This window comes from Chaetodon auriga, chromosome 9 (assembly GCF_051107435.1).
Source record: "Chaetodon auriga isolate fChaAug3 chromosome 9, fChaAug3.hap1, whole genome shotgun sequence".
NCBI lineage: Eukaryota > Metazoa > Chordata > Actinopteri > Chaetodontiformes > Chaetodontidae > Chaetodon > Chaetodon auriga.
The window spans coordinates 5,490,001-5,503,208 of NC_135082.1; positions in this window are offsets into that span (position 1 = coordinate 5,490,001).

Sequence of the window (13,208 nt, forward strand, 5' to 3'; positions counted from 1 at the left end):
GGGGAGGTGGAGGGGCGGGGGTTACAGAAACAGCGCACACACACACAAACACAAACACACACCTGCACTCGAAAATGGTGAATTGAATAAATATTTTTATTTGTACATATTTGTGTGTCATTTATCAGATCAGAAAGCCCTGCTCATCATGTCAAGTAGCATCTGTAGCATGTTTGCACGCTTAACTAAGATGCGAAACTTGGTAAACATTACGTGCTAAACATCAGCATGTTCGCATTGTCATTATGGGCAATTGAGCTTGTTAGCATGCCAACATTGAGGTTTAGCTCAAAGCACTGACAAAGTGACTCAAAGAGCCACAAGCTGGGCTGTAAGCTGTTGGTCTTGCTGTTTTGCATTTTACAATACGTGTGTGTGTTTTCACTCTTTCTGCCATGCTTGCCAGCTGACAGGCATAAGTGGGCAGAAATGGGGAATAACATGCAAGAAAGGTCCTCATCCAGACTCGAACTGAGGGTGTTTCGATTTAATTATCACCTGAAACTCTTTGCTCACTAACACACCTCTACTATATGTGTTTAACATTTTAAAATTGTAGTATTATTAATATTAACTGTATTATGATGAACAAAACAAGGGCGTATAATTACATGGATCATGCTTATTCTTCACAACTAGTCCTACTAGTGTCCATAACAGCCTTCTAACCTTATCCATCTCACCAACTCAAAAGTTAGGAGCTGTGGAAGCTCGGCTTTCCTCTTTGGGTTTAATGTTTTTGTCAGTCGTTATCAGGAAAGATGGCCATTTTTTTCATTATTTGAATCAACATCAGTCTCTTTTGCTTTGTACAGTGTTTAAATGTCTTTGCAATTTTTTTTTTCTTTGCATTCAATCGCTCCTGTGTCTTGTCATCAAACATTGACCTGTTTTTTTTTCTCCTTTTCTGGAAATTACTTCCTGTCACTCTCTTTCTTTCTCTTCCGTCTTTTATTTCTGGTTCCGCCTTTCTGCATATTTCTGTTCTGTCACTTCTCCCTGTCTTCCTTCCCCCTTTTATCTCTTTAATGTTATCTTTTCTCCCTTTCTTCTTGTTGTCTTCTGTGCTGAGTAAAGGAAAGCTTGCTGTCTTCTCACTCTTTGATTATCATGGACCTCTACATCAAAGCCACCACAGGCCTCAGTACATTCAATAATTCTGATGCTGTGTTTTCAGAATGACACATTTGAATTCCAGTCACATTAGTGAAGTTTACTGATGGAGTACTGACAACTCCCAGGAAAAAAAAAAAACAGTCCTTTTTGTCTTTTTTGAGAGTCCGACTCAGCCATGTCCTAGTTGGCCACTTCTCAAAGCAGCAGCAGCACCTTTTCACCCATACAGCTGTCGAAAGCATCCTTTCAGAGTTTGCTCTTGAGCCCTGTCACACATGTGTTATTGTGGCACAAAGTCTGAGTGCGAGCATGGCACATACCCAGAGACCAAACCCAAGAACTCCAGATTAAGTTGGGAATCAGAACAGAAATACATCCTTTTCTATGTTCTTGTATATGATGAGTTAATGTGTTGTCACGGAGCCCCAACAGGAGCAAATCCAAGGAGCATAAAATCAACAGGTTTACTATTTCATCCTTCCTCTCCACAGGTAGAAATAACACAACCCTATCCATATATTCCTGCCCCCTATATATGCGGCATGGATCATTTACAGCTTACCAGTGTGCGTCACTCAGATATAATATGTGGGCTTACAGAAAGGGCACTCTATACTGCTGTACAGTCACCTGATCTGGGATCAGTAGAGGCAGTTTGCACTCAAACACTGTCGTCAACAAGCCTTTACAGAGAAGGTGGTGTACGTATTGTATATACTGTAAATTACCATAGGGTATATAACACTTGTGCAAAATTTTCTTGTCTTCTTGTCCTCTGACTTCTTGCACTCTGTCGTTATTGCTGTAACAAGTGAATTTCCCCCCATTGTGGGATAAATAAAGTCTATCTTATCTTATCTTATTTTATCTTAACCCTTGCCTCAGTCTCTCTTCAACAAATCGGATTTGTTTTGAGGTGTTTTTCTGGATTGACAGCCACACCAGTTCCTAATAATGTGCCTCTTCTGCCAGCAGTTTTGTCTCTCTGACATAAATGTAGTCATTTCCAGGTCCTGGATGTTAACTGAATTTAACTTTGTATATAAGGTGTGTTAATGTGTGAAAATCGGGTTGCAGTTGCCTTTTTTTAAAAAAAAAAAAAAAAATCAGGTGAGGTTTTTGGGCAGGAGGAGCAAAATGTGCCCCACAGAAATCCACCATCAGACTGTTCACTGGCCAATTAAGAGTCCATAAAGAATAACTTGCGTGAGCTCACAGGAGGACACCAAACACAGCCATTAGTGCTGCTGGCTGTGGTCAGAGGTGAGGCAGGCCTGATCTTTCAACCAGAGAGGGGGGGCCGCAAAACATGTCTTTTAGTTTATTTTTAAGGTGTTTAGACTAAAGGCAAAGGGAGTTTTATATGCATGAATGCGCAGAAAGTGGATGTGTTTTACGTGGCCCGAGAAGTTTTTATGGACTTTGTTTTGTGTAACTCTCACCATTGTTACTGTCGTGGACCCAAGCTGACAGCTGCTGCTCTCCCCCCCAAAGCTGCAAGATAGAAATTACTCAGAGCTACCTTTCAAGACCACAGGTGGTGTTTGACACAATGCACGTTTTCAGGGTGGTAATTCTTTAGCTCAGCGCTTCCCAACCTTTGGTTCAGAACCCCTGCAAAGAGTTACAAGAGATATCTGGTTGAGAAACAGGATAGGGAAAAGGGAAAATATCGCTGCTACACAAAATGAACCTTCTTTTTTTCCAGATTTTCTTCTAAACTTTCCTCTTTTTTTGTGAATTACTGCATCATTTTACATATTCAGGTCTCTAAAAAGTATTCAAGAACAACCATGAGTGAATGATCCATGTTGAACTGGTCACAGCCTTTACATGAGCTGGTCCACCTCTCTTCCAGTGCAGCATAAAGAGCTCTGAGTGCATGTCTTGTTCTATCTTGTCACAGATCCCTGAACAACTCTGCTAAGTCCCGCTTCCCATTGACTCCACGTCTGCCCCATCTTCACCAGTGCCCTTCCTGACTCAGCTGGAGAGAGACCTGTATATTGTTGCCATGTCTGACGTGGGATTTGTGATCTCTCGGCTGTTTAATAGATCAAAACAAACTTCTTTATTTGTTTCAATGTCTCCCTCAGCCAAACAAAGAGGTCTTGAAGGAGGTTTACATTGTACAACGGCGCCAAGCATCAGCAACATGCCCTCACATACTTTTCTTTTTTTTTCTTCCATTCATCCAGGTTTCTCCCATCTCATCACTAAGCTTCCTCTCTGACACAGCCCTGAGTGTCTGCCTCATCAAACATACAGCATTAAGTTTTTGCTTTTTCACATATACAAGCAGCAACCACCATTTATATTTAGAGAGCCTTCCCACAGAACCACAGTCCATCCATAATAGACAGAGAAGACAAGACCTTCAAGCAGACAGAAAGGTTGGATGAATTATTTGACTGACTGAGCTGAGTTTTCTTCACGATTACTTCAATGTTTTTAGCGTGAGCTAGACATTTAACTAATTCAAATGCCTGTCAGCAGACTGATTCTAATCAGAATTTATAAGCTCTATTCCATTTTTTAATTAAATGGATTACGACCGCTATACCTTTGATACTGTTTGTCCTAACTTATTCAATGAGTGGGCAATAAGATGTCTGTGCAGCCACTATCTATACTAGAATAAGAAGAGTGCAAGCCATATTTATCAAGTAACTCAGAAAATCTGTTGTAACTGGCCCAAAACTTTCAGTGTGGTCCTGCTTTGGCTTCCTTGGTCAATGACTGGTATCTCCAGAAGTGTCTAACCTGTTAGGAGCTGCCAGAAGACAACTCTCAGCCACAGATATTAAATCATTTTGTATAGAATGCAAGAGACTTTAATATCTCCCCAAACAAAAAAGAGGTGCTAATACATATTTGTTACAGTAATGATTTTGGTCACAACCAACAAATTCTGCAGAAACCTGTTCAACCTTTGAACACCTTCACAGCGCCTCAGATGATGTGCATATTCTTTCATTTGCAAACCAGTCAGCGTGAAGCTGAAATACAAGCTACATTCATGCAAATTGAGTTCAGCCATTCATTTATTTAAATTTACCAACATCTGAGCTATATTCAAAGGAACAGTTTGAGATTTTTGGAATAACTCTCCTGTCAAGTGTTTGATGAGAAAATGTATTCCACTGTCATGTTTATACAGTAAATATGACAGTCAGCATAATTCCCAAAATTGCTTCATATGGGATGACTTGACAAGCAAAACTGGACAATGACCCTTACACATGTGCAACATCAGCACTGCATTGTGCAACATTACTAAAATTAAATTACTGACTATCTTAATTTGTACAATTTGTACAGCCTTTATACTTGCAGTCAAATGAGCATGGCTTTTTGGTAAATATCATAATGAGATGTAAGTTATGTATTTGTTTTGTCAATATATTTGTACATGTGTAGCCTATTTTGCTAAGTCACCAATAATATTTGCTTAAAGACATAAATGATTACATAACAAGAATTACAGCTTTGTTCTTTTGAGTCTTTGTCCTCTTCCAGGTGTGAACGGTAGAGTGGAGTTTGTGTTGTTCAGGTCTGTTTTGTGTCACCTGGCTATATGTGAAAGGTGGTCACAGTTATGATGTTGAATAATGATGCTACAGTAAAAAGTTGACCTTTGACCTTTTAGATCTTCATAAGATGTCTTTATAAGATGTCACGACTTCATCATTTTATCCCAGTTTGTGTGACATGTTGTCATAATTAGTCTATGAATTAATGAGTTGTGGCTGACAATGTGTTTTTTTGAGGTCATAGTGACCACCACAATCTAATCAGGTCTTCCTTGAGTCTAAGTGAACGTTTAAGCCTAAACCGAAGAAACTTCCTCAAGGCAGTCCTAACATACATTCATGAGAATGGGACAGACAGATGGACAGCCCTAAAATAATGTCTCTGGCCACAGCTGTCGCCAGCGCAAAGTCATTAAAGTGTTGCTAATTTCTGCTTTTCAAATATCACCAATGCTTAATGAAACTGCACCTGAGAGAAGACTACACTCCTCCTTTCAGAAAGTGTGTAAGAGGCTTTATTTAAATGACTCTCAAGTCCTTCTCTGAGGGACTCCCAGCTTAATGTTCAACGGGATTCCTAGAAGTGACTCTAAGATGCCAAAATAAAAAAAAAATAAAAATAAAAATAAAGATAACTACAGATTCATGTCCACCACAACTCTTGGTATCTCCGACACTCATCTGCTCTGCCCAGAAACCTTTACTCTGGCCTTTGTGGCCATTAGTTCAACTCCACTAGCACTGGCCTACTTTGACAAACAGTGTGTTCAAAAGAGAGCAACTCTGCGTGAGTTGGAGGCATCCTTGCTTGTTCAAGTATTCTCAGTGTGAGCAATTTACTGTTCCCAAATGGACAAAAGGCATCCTTGTGTGCACGAGTACTCCCAGAAAGGCTGCAACGGAGGCTGGTGCACTCAGAGAGGTTGTGTGGTCTCCTCTCAACTCATTTCAAAAGTTTCGTTTTGTTTTTACATCCAGTGGACTGGTTAAGTCAGGAGCTTTGAAGACTTTCCTGGCTCTCTTGTGGTCAGCTGTGTATCTGTGCATCAATGTCAAGGCACATTTGAAGAGAAAAAAAAAAAAAGAAAGCAAAAAGCTCTGAGTTTAGAGACAGTCTTCTGAAACTAAACACGGCTTTAGCGATAATAGATTACCCTTTAGCGTTACAGTATGTTTGGTGTGCACTAAAAATCCTGATGTTTGCTTCACTGATGATCATGAACAAGATCACCAAAGCAATGGCAAATGATGGCACTATCAGCATCATGAGAAACAAGTACTCGTAACATGAGAATCAATGTTAGCGTAAATGAACACAAAATGGTGCAGCCAGACGCACCTGGGGATGATCGAGATGCTGTGGCTTCACATTTGAGGAGCTGTCACGTTATCCATCTTTATATACAGTCATCATCTTAATCAGTAATTACCATTCAAACAAACTGGAGTTGCAGCATATGCTCATTCTTGTCTCTAATTGTAAAGCATATTATAATTAAATGTACCTCTGTGCCATAGGTGGAACTTATGTCTGGTGTACAGTATGTCAGACCTTGGCCTTGGTTATATCTGACCACCGTGACTAAATCAAATCACATTAGGTTAGATTCAATACCTAGACACATTCAAAGCTTATGAAAAAAAAAAAAGGTTGATGTTATTGTGTATATTTGCGTAAATGATGTGTATTTTATTTTCTCGCATCTGCATGAGAAAAAGCAGATGGTGGCAATTGTCCCCAGAGCTGTTAGGCCAGGAACGTAAAGCCGTGCATCTCAGCAAGAGAGCTGTATTTCACATGTAAATACTCCCCAGCAGAAGTCACCATACACTAATGGGCTATATTTCTGTCTCAAATACCCCCAGCAGAGGTCACGCTCTGCAGAAGTCACACACTTCAGGGTGCAATAAAAGCTGAGACCAATTCTGGTCAAATCCTTTATTGCTCTCCCATTGCTCACACCTGAGGCTGGAAAGGACACTGCACAGAAAGAACTGCTTTGTATTCACTGTCCCTGTCTGACTCTCCCGTGCTGAATCACACTCTCTCTTTCTGCTTCATTTGGTTTGTGAAAAAAGAGCGAAAGCTTTTAGCCTGCTGTCACACCACCATGGAACTACAGGCACATTCAAAAAATCCCGAGATTTAAAATTGTTCTAATTATTAATTAGAATTCAAATGTATAAATGGTTTACACATGCATCAAATGTATCACATGTATTAAAACTGTCACATATTTTTTTCAAACTGTAAAGGTAAAAGGTCACTTAGTAGTTAAACGCTTCATCTATTAATTTACTTTCTGATGTGATTTTTCCCACAAAAAGTTCTATTTTCTTGTTAAAATCATTAAAATGACAGCAGCTCCTCCCTCATTAAAAGTTTCTATCATTATGCCCATATGTTCACAAATATGACTACTTCACAGGACATGTCTTCTGAAAACTCCTTTCTCAGTGTTTGTGCACTAGAGGTTTCAAGTTTCCATATCACACTTATAAGTTCAATGTTGGATCAGGATTGACTTCATTGACTCTTCAAAACTGGATTTTCACATAGTCACTTTCCATTTTCAGCAGATGAATGTGAGAACATCCTTCAAGTGTCAAATTCTGCACATACAGTGAATCTCACACATTCAATTCATTCATTCATCTTCTATACCCATGTATCCCTTTCGGGGTTGCGGGGGGCTGGAGCCTATCCCAGCTGGCAATGGTACACCCTGAACCGGTCGCCAGTCGATTGCAGGGCAACATAGACAGATAGACAACCATTCACACTCACACTCACCGACAATTTGGAGTCACCAATCAACCTAATGAGCATGTTTTTGGTTGCACGGGAAGTACATGCAAACTTCACACAGAAAGGCCCTGCCCGACACCCGGGGATCGAACCAGTGACCTCCTTGCTGTGCGGCACGTGCACTACCTGCTGCGCCACAGTGCCGCCCACGCATTCAATTGTAGCAAGAAAAACACATTTTTAAGCACTTTGAGTATGGTTTGCTTTGCTCAGAGCAAAATAAATTTTATTGAGGGGTTGTTTCCTGGTAATTTCAGGTAGATAGAATTGTTGTCAATAGAATTAAATATTGGGTCAACTTTCACAAATGTAGTGCTTCATAAGCATTGGCTTTAGTAGGCTGAGTATTTGGTTTAATTTAATATTTGTAGTGCGACTTTTGGACAGCACTACATATCTCATAAGGGCTAAGCTTTCATACCTGATGGAGAACTGATATCCCACTTTGTGGAGGACACTCTTACAGCACTGAGCAGCTCATTCAGTGTGCAGTATCAATATTTCCATGTACAATAATGTGAACTCAACGAATGGCGCATTGTTTTGCTATTATTACACTATCCTCTTCGCTGCTATAACATTGCAAATTTCCCAATTGTGGAATTGATAACGGACCATCTTAGTTCGTTTTATCTTATCTTATCTTACCTTAAGGCAGGTGTGTGCTTGAAATGAAGTAGCATGTTCAATGTGTCATCCAGTCATATCTGATAGAAAAAGTGTTTATAGCTGCTCAGAATGACTAGATGAGAAAAGCCTGCTGAGCACGATACAATATAATTGTATTCATATATGGCACACATTTCCATGCAGTCCGCCTGTGCAGGCTTTGTGCTGTTGTAGATTTGAAAAGTGACGAAAGCAACTTTGTGAAATGAAAAAGTATTTGAGTAAAGGGTTTAAATCCTGCACGCTATCTCACCTCTGCAGACCTAAGCAGTAGCTGTGTGAAGACATGCTTCTTGGATCGTAAGCTTTGGAAAACTCGGTAGCTGGCCAACAAATGACATCGCTATAAGGTTAAATGTGTTGTGAGAAAGCTGATGGTCTTTCTCATGAAGAGAGGTCTTCCACTGCTGCACTGTCCTTTAAATGAACCAGTCAGTTGGCTCCATGGTGGTTAACCATGTTGGTTTGTTTGTGGTTGAAGCTGAACAACATTGTTGTCATGACGTTCCAGCAAACTAGACACTGTGCAAGGCTTGTTGCCATGCCGATCCTCCCAGACAGGCAATACGTCTATGACAATGTCCAGTCCAAGAGTATAGTTTACTCTGATGATGAGATTATTAATCTGCATGTAACTGTACCCACAGTACATATCTACGTGCTTCTTTCCATCTCGTATTTTCTCTCAGTTTTCATTCTGTCTACTAACACACTTCTTATCACGGCTCTCCATGCAGCATCCCAAGCTTCTCCCATCTCCCGTCCCCTCTGTCTCTCACTTACTGTCTATCCACACAAAGAGGTTTGCACTGAAGTTTGGATGACTCATCCTGCAGTTTCGAAGACACATGTTTTTGATTGACATGACAGAACTAGTTAGAAACATATGCGTACAGTGCTGATGAAGTTTTCTGTCAACTGTCTTTACCATATATTAGTAATTAGACAAATAACCCTTGCTCAATGGTTCAGCAAACATGGTAATATAGGCTGCCTAAACATTTCATTTGATTACACTTGAGTAAACAGTCACTCTTCTTGGGCGCCTTACTAGAATAATCAGCAATATGAAGCTCACTCACACACTTTGACTTGGAAAATGCTCATATAAAATCCCATTAGAATTTTATTGGGTACACTGAGCAAGTTTTCTGGTCAAGGACACTTCAGTGTGGTGGGTCCTTCAACAATACAAGTTTGGACCAATGTTTTACTTATTTATTTATTTAATCAGGTGTGTCTCACTGGGATTTCAAAATCTTTTTTTTTTTTTTTTTTTGGAGGGAGTGTTTCAAACAACACACACACACACACACACACACACACACACACACACACAAAACACATAAAACAAAAAACACAGTATCAGCTAATCGAATCATATGCCTAATACTACTATGCTGAAATAATGCAGAGTTTGTCTGTGTGTGGCAATTTGATTAACACAGTTTTACTTAGTATATGCACCATTTGAGGACATCAACTGAAATAATGAAGCTTTTCAAAGCAGGTTTTTGATACAAAGCCATTTGCAGTTGATCAAATTTGCACAACCAACTGCCATGCAGTAAAGCGAGGGCTTTAGGGGCCCTTTAGATTCTGGGATCCTGGGGCACTTTCTTTGGTTGGCAAAGCCTCAATAAATAATCTACCTTTCCAAGAGAACTGTTTTCTATCACTACTCTTTACATAGTGTTGAAACCAGATTAACTGAATTCTATCACATCTCTAAATGAGCGCTTTAGACAGAACTTCCGCTCCTGTGCCTTATTATCTCAAGAGACTCATGAGTTCAGTCCCACATGTTTGTTTGTTAGGGAGCAGATATCTCAAAACACTGAGCAGACTACTGAACAGATTTTAAATTTGGTAAAAGTTTGGCCATGAGCAAAGGAAAAAGGGATTTGTTTGACAATGCCACCATATGGCCATTTGTCAAGCACTTTGGATTTACAGTCATGACTCATTCCTCGATCCAAGAGGAACCATTCAATATAGCCTTCAATTACTTCAGCCATTTTCCTCTATTGTGAATTTATTAAGAATTTTTCACCACTCTTTCATCACATTCCATCCGTCTTCACCAAGTATGTGACGTACATATAGCATATGAAAAGCTATACAAACATTTAAGTGGTTAAAGTGTAGATATTGAATATTAGATTTATATTTTGCATACATGTATCAACTCAACAGTGATCCTAAAATTTGCTAATTCTGTTTGTACGTGGCGTTACAGGAACAAGCTTCCTTTAAATGGCTCTAATTCGGTAATCATGAGTCCCACTAACTTGAGGTTTTTCACAATTCATCCTGAACTTAATAACATCATGCAGGAGTTCAGTATTTAGCAAAAATCAATACAATCATTTATCATTCAGTTCACCTTTTTTGTTTTTATTTTTGTCAAGTGCTTCATGATGAAAAGCTAATTTTTTAAAATCTAAAAATAGTTTAAAAGGGGAAGAGATGAGTGGTCCCTGGCAGGACAGGTAAGATTACTTAAGAACTGATATTTCTGCTAGTCAAAGCTCAGGCAACCAAAACAAAACTCTTCACCTACCTCAGGTCTGGCAGGGCTGTTCTAGAGACCTACAGTATGTTATTGTTGGTCACTGTTACATTATTTGATTTTGACTTGACTTTTAAAGGACTTTTTATTGCAGTTATTCAATTCACACACATTGTTTCCCTCTATAAAACACCTCATATATTGTGTTAATTCAAACTCCCAGTCTTATACAACTTAAACAATGACTGCCACCATTCCAGCACAGCAGTTAATATGCTGTAAATTAAATCTTTATTTGCTCTTAATCCCAGTCTGAAAAGAACTCAACAACGCCCACCTTATTCAGCAATGTATTATAAACAAACAATACTGACTCATCATAGGGCTTCGCTGTCAGAACTTCTACAAAAAACTCATTAAGGAGGACAAACCTTGTGCAAGGCATCACCGAGAGGGATCCCTCTCTAATGCAGTGCAAACAGATTAAATATTAATAATGAGAAGTTTGACCAAAATATACATAACACCACCCACTGCAGAGAAAAGTACCCGTAGCTAGCAAAAAAATAAAGAGAGGACCAATTAAGACAAAGCACATTGTGTAGGTGTTGAAAAGTTGTACCGACAAACAATGCTTTTCTTGTGGAACTCGAATAACCGTGGCATTTCATTTAGCATGTGCCTCAACTGCTTCCCTAAATAGCAAATACTCCACTGGCCACCAATCATGCCCTCTATTCTTTCTACAAACAACTGCCCGCTCCATCTGTCAGGACCCTTATATGTCAAGGTCCTTGTGTGTCTGCCATGTTTGTGAGTGTGTTTCCAAAGGTCAGCTGAACAAAGGCAACCTCAACAGCATTATACACAGAAGCAGAAGCCTTTTTCCTCTGCTCCAGAACACACACACTCAAAGACAAAACAGAAATATACAGAGAATGGCAAAGGTTGAAACATTACAAATGCATATTTTCCAACAAAATGCAAATAGCCACATTGTGTTTAGTGTAAGTGTATTTAGCTACACTAGCAGTGTGGCTCTGAGGATAACAGACAGTCGACAGATGCATCAGTTTGGTTCAGACTGAAATATCTTGATGACTAATGCCACGAACTTTGATCCAGACATTCATGTCACTTCACAGTTTATCCTGGTGACTTTGATGATCCCCTGACTTTTCCTTTAGCACCAGTGGGTTGAATTTTTTTTTGTTTCAGTGTTTCAACAACTATTGGATGAATTGCCATGAAATGTGGTGCAGTGATCCCCCCCCCCCCCCCCCCAGGATCAATCGTTAGAGCTTTGATGATCTCCTCACTTTTCCTTTAGCACCACCAGTGGGTGGAATTCTTCTTTGGTTCAGTGTTTCAACAACTAGCGGATGAATTGCCACGAAATCTGGTGGCGTGATTTATGTTCCCCTCAGGATGAATCGTTAGAGCTCTGGCGATCCCCTGACTTTTCATTCAGCCCTAGTCAGGGGTGATTTTCAATCATCACCCTCAGCTGTACTTCACCATGCTAACACATCAAACTAAGCCGGTGAACACAATAAATATTATCTGATAAACATGAGTTAACATTGTCATTGTGAGCATGTTAGTATGCTGAAGTTAAAATTTTGCTCAAAGCACCATTGTGCCAGTGCAACTTCACAGACACACATCAACGAGACATGAGAGGTGTGTAAACGCTACTGATGTGTCCCGTCTGTTCAGTCCACACTGACTCAAACTTAAGTTTGTCCGTCTATGTCCTCTGAAACATCTGTTAGTCAGCCGCACAGCTCTTGAGGTGCTGTGCTGCTGACTAACAGATGTGCCGGTCTTGACTCAGGGCGTTTTACAGGAGAAAAACTGTTTTCAAGTAGACCCAACGAGGAATATACAGGATGAAAACTGCATTGTGCTTATTTAGTGATTCATAGATTTTGTAACTCATGGTGGGGGAGGTATGCCTACAGAGAAGCCAGATATGTCATTATTAAACTGGGGGCCTGATCAATCATGACAGATCCCTTCAATAAGTCCATAGCATATAAACAGTGGGGAATTCGTGTGATTTAAACAGCTGTCTGTGAAGATTACACATCACTATGTGCACAAGAGGAAAACAAAATTAGACTTGGAGCTGGAAAGACATGGGGTGACGCGTGTCACTCAAGTGTGTCTCGGAGTGTGTGTGGATTGATTATCTTGGTCGAGCGATTTCATGAAGTGTATCTCCCCTGTGAGACAGGCAAGTGACACATGTCAAAAATGCTTAAAGAACACTCTCTGTGCGGATTACCCTTTGGTCCTGTGAAAAGCAAAAAAAAAAAAAAAATGCACTTTGGATCATTTGAACTCACTTCATTGAAAGTGTCCTTAGACCTCCATCAGGTGAAACTAAAATATTGTTCTTTCATTGTTCCTTCATATTCAAAAGCTTTTAATCTTATGCATTTGTCAAATTAAAGTCAGCAGAATTAGAGAAATCTACTGCCCATCTGTCTTTCTGCCTTCCTTAAAAAATGGCTCCTTGGAAGCATGAGTAATTGTGCCATTTAGAGCTGAGAGTATGCCGATT